The sequence below is a fragment of the Rutilus rutilus genome (genome assembly GCF_951802725.1).
Source record: "Rutilus rutilus genome assembly, chromosome: 9".
NCBI lineage: Eukaryota > Metazoa > Chordata > Actinopteri > Cypriniformes > Leuciscidae > Rutilus > Rutilus rutilus.
The window spans coordinates 4,978,606-4,993,670 of NC_140223.1; the positions used below are offsets into that span (position 1 = coordinate 4,978,606).

At 40.8% G+C, this 15,065-nt stretch overlaps 1 long non-coding RNA gene across 1 annotated transcript in view; it reads left to right on the top strand.

The window, feature by feature from the left end:
• Window positions 1–4,412: 4,412 nt before the first annotated feature.
• Window positions 4,413–15,065, top strand: part of LOC311296696 — a 143,076-nt gene continuing 132,423 nt past the window's right edge. Inside the window, exons 1-2 of the long non-coding RNA XR_014628682.1 lie at window positions 4,413–4,456; window positions 5,783–6,017. This is a non-coding gene — a long non-coding RNA (uncharacterized lncRNA). The remainder of the gene's footprint in view (window positions 4,457–5,782; window positions 6,018–15,065) is intronic.

A 15,065-nucleotide genomic window follows, 5' to 3' on the forward strand; every position in this document is an offset into this window, starting at 1 on the left:
AGCCAAAAGATAACCCTCTGAACAAACAGTCAAACAAAAATCAAAATATGTAATTGACACACAATAAACATAGAATTACAAAATATACACAACTTACATTGAGCTGTAGAACCAATAAGGTTCCTCATAATAGGGTTTCTTGTATCAAGTTTTATATTAAGGAACAGGATTTGTTCAACAGTGTGAGGGCTAAGTCTATTTCTTTTTTATTTACTACTACCTGTCACAAACAAGACTCCCGTGGTTCCTCCTGCTCACCACCAGAGGGAACACTCTCCTGAATATTAAACCATTTGAACTACATTTCCCACATATCTGGCACTGATTACCTTGCACCTGACCTTCATCAGTGGACTATTTAAGGTGCTCTCAGACTCTACCTCATTGCGAAGTTTTGTCTTTACCCTGATGATCAACCCTGAGCGTTTCTTCCCGTGGATTACTTCTGGACTGTCTATTCTCGTCTTGATTCTTTGCTGCCTGCCCTGGACTATATTCTATACTGGACTGATTTATGTAAGTTTGCTGCCTGCCCTGACTTTATGCCTGTTTCTGGATTATGAGTTGCCTTATCTCTACTGTTGTGTTTGCTGGTGATTGACCCTGATTATAATAAAACTGTGAATGGATCCTCGCTCTCCTGAAGCTTCATTACAGAAAACTTCACCAACATACGATCCAGCAGTTCTGGTTCAAATGTCCACAGAGATTTCCACTCAAGCTAACCAACTCGCCATTCATCAACATCAGCTAACCCATTTAACTACAGTAACGGAGGAGCTCGTCAGGAGGACGCTACAGAGTTCGCAAATGTCAATTACGAACCCAGTCCCTTCTCAACCGAATGTGAGTGTGGACGCAAGATCAACAACAGCACCGATGCCAGCAAGATTTCCTCTGTATGCTCACTCCTCACTGGCAAGGCGTTAGAGTGGATGACGGCGGTTTGGAGAGATGATGGCACTGCTTTTCCATCGATTCCAGGAAATATTGGAACACCCGGAGGGAGGTATGAGAGCTGATGATCAACTACTTGCGTTGAGCCAGGGCAGGAGTACCACAGCAGAATATGCTTTGACATTTCGTACTCTAGCACCACAAACTGAGTTACCATCTGGCCTACTGCAACCATTGCCAGTTCCCCACCGACCATGGTCCCATCTTGCCATAGTTGCCATAGTCTCAAATGCTGTAGGCAGCTTGGGAAGTGGAAGTGGAATTAAATGGCAGACCATAGATAAGCGATCTATGACAGTGAGTATTGTGGTATTCCCATTGGACTTTATTACCGATCTCCCCAAATCCAATGGGAATACCACAATATTCACTGTCATAGATCGCTTCTCTATGGTCTGCCGTTTAATTCCACTTCCCAAGCTGCCTACAGCATTTGAGACTGCATTTGTCGAACTCATGTGCAACTTTGTGTTTCGCTTCTATGGCCTTCCTGAGGACATCGTGTCGGACCGAGGGCCCCAATTCACATCCAGAGTATGGTCACCATTCTTCCAACAACTCAACATCAACATTAGCCTCACTTCAGGATATCACCCACAATCGAATGGTCAAACAGGAGATCACCCGGTTCCTCAGATCCTATTGTCATCAGAACCAAGCAGACTGGAGCCGATTCCTCATGTGGGCTGAGTATGCATAGAACTCTCCAGAAACCTTCCACTGGACTAACTCCATTCCAATGTATAATGGCCTTCCAACCTCCCCTATTTCCATGGTCAGGGGAACCTACCGATGTACCCTCTGTCAACGATTGGCTCCAGAGAAGCGAAGACATCTGGAATCAGGCTCACATCCACTTGCTACATGCTGTCAGGAGACAGAAGTCGCAGGCCAATCGTCACCGTCGCCCCAATCCCGAATATACTCCAGGTCAGTGGGTCTGGCTGTCCACTCGAGACCTAGAGCAGGTTCCTCCTGCTCACCACCAGAGGGAACCCTCTCCTGAATATTAAACCATTTGAACTACATTTCCCACATACCTGGCACTGATTACCTTGCACCTGACCTTCATCAGTGGACTATTAAAGGTGCTCTCAGACTCTCCCTCAATGTGAAGTTTACACTTTACACTGCTGTAGTACTTAATTTACACTTTTAGTAAGTAAAATAAGTTATTAAGGAATTAATACATTATGACACATTTAATTAATAGCAATTCATATATTACTTAAAGGGTTAGTTCACCCAAAAATGAAAATTCTGTCAGTAATTACTCACCCTCATGTTGTTCCAACCATGTAAGACCTTCGTTCATCTTCGGAACACAAATTAAGATATTTTTGATGAAATCTGAGAGCTGTCTCACTCCTCCATAGGCTTCTATGTGACCGAAACTTGCTGGCCCAGAAAAGTTATTAAAGAGATCGTTAATATAGTCCAAGTGACTCCAGTGGCTCAATCTTAAGTATATCAAGCGACGAGAATACTTTTTGTGCGCAAAAACAAACAAAAATAATGACTTTATTCCACTTTTCATTTCCTTCTCTCTGGGCCTCGTAGTGTTTTTGCGCTGCGCGTCTGTGTTGCACGTCATCACGCATCACACACATGACCAGCGTCGGCCTATAGTGAGCCTACGTGGTGACGTGTAACACAGACGCGCTGCGCAAAAACACTACGCGAACCAACTAGAGGTCGAGAGAGAAGGAAATGAATAGTAGAATAAAGTCGTTATTTTTGTTTGTTTTTGCGCACAAAAAGTATTCTCGTCGCTTGATATACTTAAGATTGAGCCACTGGAGTCACTTGGACTATATTAACGATCTCTTTAATAACTTTTCTGGGCCAGCAAGTTTGGGCCACCTAGCAGCCTATGGAGGAGTGAGACATGGCTCAGATTTCATCAAAAATATCTTAATTTGTGTTCCGAAGATGAACGAAGGTCTTACGCGGACGCGGTTGGAACAACATGAGGGTGAGTAATTACTGACAGAATTTTCATTTTTGGGTGAACTATCCCTTTAATCTATTAATCATTTAGAATCTTTATTAATTACTGATGCAGAAATCATTAATTATTGGTTTAGTTCTTCATGAGTCACATATTAACACATCATTATGTGTGCATTAGTTAAGCATGAATTAATACAGATTAGTGCACCCGTATTGTAAAGTGTTACCGATGAATTGCAGTTACTGTTAGGTTAGGGAGGACGGTAATTAACATGTCTTTTCTCATGCATCCTTCAGCTGAAAGACAGTGAATCTGAAGACATGTGTTTATGTTGATTGTCTGTCCTCTGTCAATAAACTGCAGATGTGGTTCATTTGTGTTGCTGGGTGAAATCTGCTATATATTTACAAGACATTTTTTGACATCATTCCACTGGACTAACTCCAGCGTTCCACTGGACTTTAGCCAGCAGCCATATCACCCTGTAGCCCAAGACTGGTTGCCCACTGAAGCTAAGCAGGGCTGAGCCTGGTTAGTACCTGGATGGGAGACCTCCTGGGAAAACTAGGTTGCTGCTGGAAGAGGTGTTAGCGAGGCCAGCAGGGGGTGCTCACCCTGCGGTCTGTGTGGGTCCTAATGCCCCAGTATAGTGACGGGGACACTATACTGTCAAAGAGCACCGTACTTCGGATGAGACGTTAAACCGAGGTCCTGACTCTCTGTGGTCATTAAAAATCCCAGGATGTCCTTCGAAAAAGAGTAGGGGTGTAATCCCGGCATCCTGGCCAAATCTGCCCCTTGGCCTCTGTCCATCATGGCCTCCTAATCATCCCCATATACTGATTGGCTTCATCACTGTCTCCTCTCCACCAGTAAGCTGGTGTGTGGTGGGCGTTCTGGTGCAATATGGCTGCCGTCGCATCATCGAAGTGGATGCTGCACATTGGTGGTGGTTGAGGAGATTCCCCTCTTCCATATGTAAAGCGCTTTGAGGTCTCAGAAAAAGCGCTATATAAATGTAACGAATTATTATTATTATTAATTATTATCATTCACTGGTGTGTAATTTTGATTTGTATAATGAAAGTTCAAAGACAAAACATTTAGCCTATTATCTGACTAACCAGATTCTATTGTTTAATTCTATAGTTACCTTTTACACAAAACACCATTTTCAACGTTAAAAATAATGATGGCTGATTTTATGATTTGTTTTAATTAGTTAAAATGCTTAATAGGCTATATTATTTGATGCCAATCATAAGAGATGTGAAATATTAGCGAATAATCTAGGAATATAAATGTCCTTATAATAATCTTGTACAGCAGTTGTCGTTCACATTTTGACTATTAACAAGAGGATTACAATAACTTTTGGTACATCAATAATATAATATTTGATAAACAGATCTCACTTGTTTTCTGTTATTTAATCACTTGAAAATTCACATTTATCCTCCTTGAACTCATTCTAACAACTTAATGTTTTAATATGTTTCAGACCAGATGGAGGTGAAAGAGCAAAGACAAGAGCTGAAGTTAAAGGTGATGATGCTGTAGTTTGTTTCAGCCTGTAGACACCAATAAAATGAGCTTAAAGGTCCCATTCCATGGATTATTTTATTATTTTATAATGTTTCCTGGGGTGCCCTTATAATGTTAGTATGTTTTTTAGATCAATTTTTTGTATAATTTAGAAATAAAAGGCATATTTCCTAGCCTGATTTCATCCCTTGATTTGAACGCTCTGTTTGAAGGGGCGTGTCTGCTGTGAGACTTCAGTGTAAACGCCCTCTGCTGTGATTGGCTGACATGCTTGCATATGAAATATCTGGCATTACATGTGGAACTATCTGGAAAACTTTTACTATTACAGCTATTATAAGTTTTTACTATTACAGCTATCGGGATTAACGAATCGTGAGAAGTTTTTTAAGTATTTAGATCTATTTCAATCACATAAAAGGTTGCAGTTATGAGCATTGAGCAGATGACAGTCTGTTGATCGCGTGAAAAAAGATCTTATCATTGCAACGCAGTTTCTGCACTCACTAATGATTTCACCAATGCAAACATGAGGTATATAAATACACTAAGAGATTCGTTGTGCAGCGTCATTGATTTCATAACGAGTTTTGGCAAGTGTCCAGATAAACTTGCGCTGTGTGATTGATAGCTTGGGCAATTAGAAAGGGATTGTTCTTTGATTGCTTTCTGTATATTAATCACAGTTTAAGTAAGATTATTTTTATCCTTATAAGAGAAACGATGTGAAGTTGATCGCTACTTCCATAGTAAATCACTACTTACCGCTTGCTGGAATATAGTTGAAATTGCCCCCTTCGTCAGTATGAAACGCTGAGAGAAGTCTGCTTGATATTATTCCAGGTTAGAAAAACAGTCCGTGGTGAAATGGACAGAGCAAACTAACAACTTCGAATTAAACTTTTGCGGTATCCGATTATAGACAAACATCAACCACGTCTGTCGTTCGCCATCAATACGCCTGTGTTCCTGTGGGCGGAGGTTAGTGAAAACACGGTTCTAGTGACATCATTAAAGCAGGATGTAGAGGGGTGTAGTCCAATCGAGCCGTTTTTTGTAGTCAACTTCTGTTAAATAAAATATCTCGCTTGGCATTGAACTTTGAGCTTTATAATTTTACAGATATTATTTATACTCTAACAACAACATTACACACTAACTAAAGTTTGAAACATGGGATCACGAAGAACGGGACCTTTAATGTGCCAATTTACAGAAGATCTCAGACATCACCATAATGAATGAGCTGAAAACAGGGAACTTTTGGAGACAAAGAGGTTTTTCAGCAGCAGTTTAACATGATGACTCTGTACTTTTTAAATGCAGATTGGATAAAAACACAGTGATCACAGTTCACACCTGCAGTGAAGCCCCTCCCACAACAATTCACCAATAAATACTGGGAATATTCCCATCATCCTACAAGAGAAGGACAAACTCCAGGAGTAGCAGCTGAAATCTGTGTGACTGTTAAAGATGGAGTTTATTAAAGAGGAGATTGAAGACATGAGTGATCCAGAACCATCCAGAATAAAACATGAAGATACTGAGGAACAAATAGGTTGGTGTCCATTCTTGATTCTTCATTGTTGACTGCTTTGGTAGATGTGAATTAATAAGCAGTATATGGATGATAAATGATGGACAAATGCATCTGAATGATCATAAACTTGTATATAGCATTTATCAAACATATTTTTACTATATTAGCAAGTGAATGACAGAACAAAAAGTGAAAGATCTGATCTCTGTTGCTTTCTGCTATTAAATAAGGTTTCACTTGAACTGATTCTAACTGTATTTCTGTGTATTTTAGACCAGGTGAGAGTAAAAGAGCAAAGACAAGAACTGAATGAAGTGGAGGAGGAACATCGTAGAACAAAAGCCAAAAAGACGCACACCTGCACTCAGTGTGGAAAGAGTTTTTCTCGAGCATCAGGTCTCACTGTTCATCTGCGTGTTCACTCTGGAGAGAAGCTGTATACATGCACTCAGTGTGGAAAGAGTTTCACAGGGAAAGGAGACCTTAAGAGACACATGAGAATTCACACTGGAGAGAAACCGTATACATGCACTCAGTGTGGAAAGGGTTTTTCTCAAGCATCAACTCTCAGTCTTCATCTGCACGTTCACTCTGGAGAGAAACCATTTAACTGTGATCAGTGTGGTAAAGATTTTATTTCATTAACAAATCTAAAAACACACCTGAAAGTTCATTCAGATGAGAGGCCTTATGTGTGTTCTCTCTGTGGAAAGAGTTTTTCAAGGTTGGACAGTTTTAAACAGCACCAGAAAACACACAATGAAGTGAGAGATTATATGTGCTTTGACTGTGGGAAGAGCTTTACTGCATCTAGTCATCTGAAACAGCACCAAAGAAATCATACTGGAGAAAAACCTTACAAGTGCTCATATTGTGACAAGAGTTTCACTCAGTCTGGAAACCTGAAAGCACACGAGCGAGTTCATACTGGAGAGAAGCCGTACGACTGTACTCAGTGTGAGAAGAGTTTCAAACATAAAAAAAGCCTTCTGAGTCACATGAAGATATGTCGTAAGAAGTCGTCACAATGAGCAACATTTCATTGTCATGTCAAATACATTCAAGTAAATGGTGTGAGACATAGGCGTAGCCTAAAGATTTCTTGTTAAAAAGAAATCATTGTTCTGTGTCACAGCGAGCAAATGTTTTGTTAGATTCACATAAAGTAAATATGTAGTTACTTAACTAATAAACTAGTGTTTCTGTGAAATGCCACAAGATTTGTGTTTTATATGTTAAGAGAACAAGAAAGAAAATAATTGAAAATAATTTTGATTGAATTTGATTGAAATACCAAAATTAAAAGAGACTGGAAACAAATGTAGAAAAACAACAACAATCTGTTATTTGTTAATATATGAAACAATTCCCTGAATTTGATCAGTTTTTTTTTTTTTTTTACTTTTGTTTTAGTTACATAAAACCTGTATTTCATAAACAGATGTATACAATAACATATATCTGTACAATAACTCTGTACAATAACAACAAATAAAATGACCATTTCACTGACAATGTGTGATTTTGTGAGTAAAAGTCCAATAATTAATATAAACTGTGAGATTCAGTAAAGCAAACGTATACAGTGGCGATTCTAGACTTTTTTAACAGGGGTGGCCTTAGTGGAGCACTGATTAATTCAATTGTGGCATCATAAAATCATGCATCGAACACCATACTCATAAATTGAAGGACAAAGACTGTACTCTTAAATCAAATTTCTTTTTATTTGAATAAAATCAAATATAAATAAACAAGCATCTCAAACATAAAAATACACCTTCAAGACTTTTTGTTTTTCACAATAACAACTCAAACATTATATCTTTGGCCATCTATTTCTATAGCTGTTAACATCCAAAATCCAAGTTCTCAGCTAAATACTATTTATTCATGGAACAATGAATTACAATTTGTTTGCCCATCTATATAATGGTGTTAAAACAACTGAATGCGCCGATTTTTGTGTGAGCTGGCGAAAACCTTGATAAAGTCATCCATATTTAAAGCTTTTGCTCTCATGAAAGCTTTAGCGTAAAGTTCTGCCAGGAAGACTCAATCAGCACGTCATGTATTACCTCACTTCTAACCAATCATGTGTTATCACTCACAGTATAAAAGATTGGTACGTACATTTGTCTGAGTTCGCAGATGCTGACGCTGCCTATTACCTCCATCCTCCCCAACCACCACCAAGATGGTACGTTCCCCTTCATCCTCCCCACCACCACCAGGATGGTCCCTTCCTTTACCTCCAGGGGCTCGGCTGCGCCCCTGCCTTCGTCTTCAGGCACGATATGCAGCTTTCGCTACCCTCGCATTGCGCTAAGGACGGGGCCTACGCCAAAGAACTTTATCAATTTATGCTTGCTGGGCTGTTAATAAATATACGCTTGTTATATCAATTTATCTCTCCCGAGTCTTTCTGGTAGAACTGGATTCAATACTTAACACACCTAAGTGACTAAGCCTACCATCAACCATAGTGGTCCGCAAGTGTGTCTTTATTAGCTTCAGGGCTGAGAAGCTCCGTTCACAGCCTGCAGTACTCACTGGGATAGCTGTGGCAACCTTGCAAAGCCTAAAGAGGTCAGGGAACACCTCTTTATAGGGTTCCAAAAATACAGTGAAGTCTGTAACACTTCCCAATTGTACTGCCCCACTGTCCATCTTTCTCTTTACAAACCTTCTGGCCTGATGCAGCTCATGGGTCAAGTCCTCTTGATCACTGCCATACAAATCACCTAATTCTAAGACTTGACCCTTGTCTAGGAATGTACAGCTTTGAGGGTTCAGTGCCTGTATCCCATTCACGAGTACACAGTTTGACTTTGAAAACCTTCTGTCCATCTCACTCATGATGGAATCTAGGATTGGGTACAGTAACCTTTGCCTGAATGAGTTTTTGTCCTCATCACCCCTGCGTAGGCCTATAGTACAAGTTATATGAGACCCACCCAGTTTTGAGCTCACTCTCTGTTCTCTCTTTTGTGTGACATTTTCAACTGCTACATTACACAGCTTGGCTGTCTCCGATATTTCTTGCCACAAATCATGTGCAAATGTCTCGTTCCTGTACTCCTGAAATGTAGCATGAAGTGATTCAATCAAATCAACTGCTATGGCTAAGTCAAGTGAGGGGGCCTGTAGCAGGTCAGAGAGTCGCTTTGTGGTTCCAAGAAGTTTTTGGAAAGTTGTCAGTAAGGCTATGAATGTAAGGTCAATCTGTGCTAATAAACCTCGAGCATCAACAGATCTGTCCCCATTGTCCTCTGAACTGATCTGCTCAAGAACATGCAGGACGGCTGGTAATCTATCCAATAAGTTCCTGCAAGCCACCGCTCTACACGCCCATAGTGTATCACTCAGTTTTTGCAACTCTCTGCATTGGCCACCATACATATCTTTTTGAACCTCCAGCCATTTTTGATGTACATAGGACCCGGTCATATACACATAGAGTCTTTGGAGGAGGGTGAAGAAACAATCTACCTCTGCCACTGACTTCACTGTGTCCACTAAGACTAGAGTCAGGCAGTGGGCATTACAGTGGACATAAAATGCCTGTTTAGCCTCTGCCTGAATTCTGGCTGCCACACCAGAGTGTTTCCCACTCATCACAGCTGCTCCATCATAGCCTTGCCCAATCAGGTTATCCTTGTAATTGAGCCCATATTTTTCAAGGCATTGTATGATTTTATCACTAAGTCCCTTAGCATCCAAATCCTGAGCATGCTGAAAGTCAAGGAAACTTTCATGTACTGTAGTAATATCTCACTACCAACGACAGCTGCTCCTTTTTCTGGAGGTCTTTGCTTTCATCTGCAATTACTGAGAAAACCTCTCTCTCCTTCACCTCCTTTACAATGGCATCCCTCACCATGTTTGCAAGACACTCCATAATTTCATTCTGTATGGTTCCAGATGTGTACTTTGCATTCCCCTTTTCCCTCATTTTCTCACTTATAAGGGCATCATGATTAGCAATCACAGTTAGAGTTTCTATGAAATTCCCCCTATTGTCAGAGTCCTCTGACTCCCGATGGCCCCTCTGAGCCTGCTTCTGAGTTGCTGTTAACAACAGAACCTCTGCAATTGTTTTTATGTATCTCCTGTTCTCCTCAACTTTTCTTTTGTACTCTTGATCAATTAAATCCATTAACCCAGAATCAGACAGCATACGATTCTTATATTCTCGCCAAGCAAACATTGCATTAACGTGACTGTCAGACCGGTCATGCAATGTAAGGCCTCCATCTTTATACAGCGCTTTCTTCCAATGTGAAAAACCTGCCTGGGACGTAAATACTGATTCTGACGCTGAAGGGAGTGAGAAATGTCTACATGCATAACATTAAGCTGAATCTTTGCTAACAGAGTACTCTAACCAAGAATACTTGCTGTACCACTGCGGGTTGAATGCCCTTCTTCTCTGACCTTGTGTGGTCTTGGGAAACATCCTCAGCACAGGTTGAGTTGGATCTGCTGCCCTTGATTGGGAGATGTCTGGAAAGAACAAAAGTAATTCAGCAAATCATACAAACATGTGTTTTCTATATATATTTTAACCAGGATAAAACATACAGTACACACCATGAGGTCCAGGGGTTGGGTTTGTAGCAGCAAGTGGACAACCAGTGAGACAAGATGATGATGATGGACCTAAATTTAAATGTAAAATACATTTTGTTGTATTAACTAAAACAAGTGCAATTCAATCAGATATAGCTGAGATGTCATACCCTTATAAGGATCTGAAGTGTCTCCAGCACCCTTGTCTGAATCTGATATAGCATTTAGAATGATTTCACATGATTTCACTTAGATGCCTAAAATTTTTTATTTTGTGTAGGCTAAATAAAAATGCTATTAATATATATATATATTTTTTTCAAATACATAGCCTATTAAATCAATGATACCATAAAATTTTATTCTAGATTTTACATACCCAGGTCATCAGGTGAAGCTGCTAGCTCAGTCATGCTCATCATCATCCTGATCTGACTCGCTAACATTATCTGAACCACTGCTGGTACTGCTAACGTCAGCTGCTCTGATCAGTTCACTGTCTTCATCAGGTTTGCTTTTCTTGCTAACGAAGAACTGTTTTTTTCCATTTAGATTATTAGTAATTATTACTTACATTATTATTAGAAATTGAAATGAAACAAACATGAAATTAGATTAGATTAGATTAGATTCAACTTTATTGTCATTACACAAGTACAGGTACAAGGCAACGAAATGCAGTTTAAGTCTAACCAGAAGTGCAATAGCAGCAAGTGCAGGATATACAGTGGTTCCATAAGTGCAGAACATGGATATGTACTGAATAAATATAGAGTTGAATACTATTATAAACAAAAATTTACAGATAGATTGTCCTATGAATATAATATACAGATAACTATTACTGTGAACAGAGTTTACAGCTAGATATGTACTGAATATAATAATATACAGATGGCTATTACTATAAACAGAATGTTTACAGATAGATATGTACTGAATATAATATACAGATGGCTGTTACTATAAACAGAATTTTACAGATAGATATGTACTATGAATATATATATACAGATGGTTGTTACTATAAACAGAATGTGAGCATAATATACAGATGGCTATTACTATAAACAGAATTTAACAAATAGATATATGTATAAGTTAGGCTAATGAGCAGTATAACAATGGATTTAAAGTAGTGCAAATAAAGTTTGGACAGAAGCTATCCGAGTGAAAGTGCAGTGGAAAGTAATTGCATATTACAGTTAAGGTACGATATTGCAATGTATATATAAACAGTCGGTACTGTAAATAAACAGTCGGCAGTGCAAATTGAGCATATTCCAGTCAAGGTAGTAGTGCAAGATGCATATGTAAACAGTTGTTACTGTAATAACAGTCAGCAGTGCAAATGAACATTATAGTATTGCAAATAACAAAATGGAGGCAGGTGTGAGGAGGGAGAGGAGAGTCAATCAGTATATAAGGGGAGTGGGATCAATGAGGGTTAGAGTTTAATAAAGAGACAGCTCTGGGGAAAAAACTGTTCTTTAGTCTGCTGGTCCTGGTCCGGAGGCACCTGAAACGCCTGCCGGAGGGCAGGAGAGAAAACAGTCTGTGGGCTGGGTGAGAGGAGTCCTTAAGGATGCTGCGAGCTCGATGCAGACAGCGTTTCCTCTGGATGTGCTCGATGGCAGGTAGTGGAGTCCCAGTGATGCGCTGGGCGGTTTTCACCACCCGCTGCAGTGCCTTGCGCTCTGCAACAGAACAGCTCCCATACCACACTGTAGCACAGTTGGTCAGGATGCTTTCTATTGCACAGCGATAGAAGTTCACCAGGATAGTGGAGGAAAGCTGATTCTTCCTCAGTGTCCTCAGGAAGAAAAGGCGCTGGTGAGCCTTCTTGACCAGGCTGGAGGTGTTGGTTGTCCAGGTCATGTCCGCCGAGATGTGGATCCCCAGGAACTTGAAACTGGAGACACGCTCAACAGCCATTCCATTGATGTGGATGGTGTCGTGTGTGCCTCTTGACACTTTCCTGAAGTCCACGATGAGCTCCTTCGTTTTGGTGGTGTTGAGGAGCTGGTTATTTTCGGTGCACCATGTGGCCAGGTGCTTGATCTCCTCCCTATAGGCAGTCTCATCGTTGTTGCTGATGAGACCAATCACCGTAGTGTCGTCCGCAAACTTGACGATGGAATTAGATCCGTACACAGGCTTGCAGTCGGAGGTGAAGAGGGAGTAGAGGAACGGGCTTAGCACACAGCCCTGTGGTACACCAGTGTTGAGTGTGATGGATGTGGAGCAGTTGGAGCCTGATCGAACATTCTGGGGTCTGTTGGTCAAGAAGTCCAAAATCCAGTTGCACATGGAGGTGTTGAAGCCCAGGTCTCCAAGTTTGGCTATTAACTTAGTTGGGATGACAGTGTTGAATGCTGAGCTGAAGTCAACAAACAGCATGCGTGCATAAGTGTTCTTATTGTCCAGATGTGTGAGCACAGAGTGCAGTGCCATGGAGACTGCATCCTCTGTGCTCCTATTGCTACGGTAGGCAAACTGGTGTGAGTCCAATGTGGATGGTAGAGAGTCTTTTAGGTGTGCCAGGACCAGCCGCTCAAAGCACTTCATTACGATGGGTGTGAGTGCTACAGGGCGGTAGTCATTAAGGCACTTCGGGCTGGAGTGTTTTGGCACTGGCACAATGGAAGTGCATTTAAAGCATGTTGGTACAGCTGCTTGGGCAAGAGACAGGTTGAAAATGTCTGTAAAAACCCCAGCGAGCTGCTCCGCACATGCCCTGAGTACGCGTCCAGGGATGTTGTCTGGTCCAGCAGCCTTGTGCGCGCTGATCCTGCTCAGTGCATTGCAGACATCTGTGGAGGAGAGTGTGATCGGTGGGTGGTCAGCTGAGGATTTGAGCTTGGTGGCAGTTTCTCTGTTGTCTCTTTCAAAGCGAGCATAAAAGTCATTTAGCTCGTTCAGGAAGTTGACATCAGTGGCTGCGGGGGTGGAGTGAGAGGGTTTGTAGTCACTGATGGCCTGAATGCCCTGCCACATGCGCCGAGGGTCAGCGTTGGAAAAGTGTCCCTCTATCTTAAGCTTGTAGCAGTGCTTGGCCTCTTTGATGCCCCTTTTCAGATTTGCTCTGGATGTACTATAGGCTTGTGCATCTCCTGATCTGAAGGCAGTATTGCGTGTCTTCAATAGGAGTCGCACTTCCCTGTTCATCCATGGCTTCTGATTTGGGTATGTGGTGATCTGCTTCTGGGTTGTAACACTGTCAATGGTGGTATTAATATAATCCAGTACAGAGGAGGTGTAGCAGTCAATGTCCGTGTGAGAGCCACTGGTGGCTTGAGAAGCAAACATACTCCAGTCTGTGTGTAGAAACCTTTCCTGGAGTGAGAAATCTGCCCCCGCAGGCCACACCTTGATGGTCTTCACAAATGGCACAATGCACAACAAAGAACGTATTATTTACAATTAATTACACAAAATTAAAGCTTAATCAAAGGCCACATCTGACCTGTGAGCTAAACTATTACTATTTATAAAGTTTAAACGACATAGACTACTCTTTCATGTCATTACTGCATTGGTGATGTGCAAGTGCTCGCGGTGGGCGCCGGAAAATTTCCCTTATTTCAAAATCCAAAACTTGACAGGTATGCCGTGAGGTTTGCTTGATTCTCACGGTTTAAGCTAAATTGTTGTTGTGCATTGTGCATAAGGATATGTGGATAAAATTAATTATGTTTTCCATGTCATTTGTTAAAATAAATGCTCTACAGCCTAACAACTCGAAGAAAATCTGTCTTGGATTACAGGAGATACTGTAAGTGTCTTGTAATGATAATTTCTATGATTTTGGCGAGCACAAATAACTATCTCCAGATGTAAATGGTTGCATATCCTATTACTCAAATTCAATTAAACCCACCATTAGGCTAGACCTTAATTTCACAGCCTAGGTATGTTAGCAACACAGGGCTTGAAAACATCGACTCTATATATAGAACAAACAAAAACGAAACCCTGCGTGGAATTTATCTGGGAATATAGCCTAAGCCTAACTTACTGAAGGTAGGGGCGAGCTACCTTGCTGGCGTGTTTAATTTGGTTCCTTGGTTAAAATATAATGTAGGCTACGTTTTTTAGCACAAAATTGCGTCTGCTAATCTGCTAATGATAAATCATTAAATGCTTTTTACAAAAGTAGCCTACAGTTAACAGTTAATGACCTAGCAAATGTCGACTGAGTAGGCAGAATAGGCAGGTACAGTATACTAAATTAGCCTACATGACGTGATTCAACAGACGTGATACTGGGCTGTGTGTGCGATTAGATATCAAGGCAGATGTGATAGGTAAATAGATATCTTTGCGTGCTAGCACAAGTAGTAGTGCTGTAAACTCACATGCTAAAAAACAATAAGCCATATATCGTTGGTTAGCTTACATCAAACACTTGCTACTTACATTTCTGAGTTCTGGTGTCTGACTGTCCAAGCTCCCGCGCTGACTTAAAGGCAGCAAGTGCGTCAACAAAGGTTC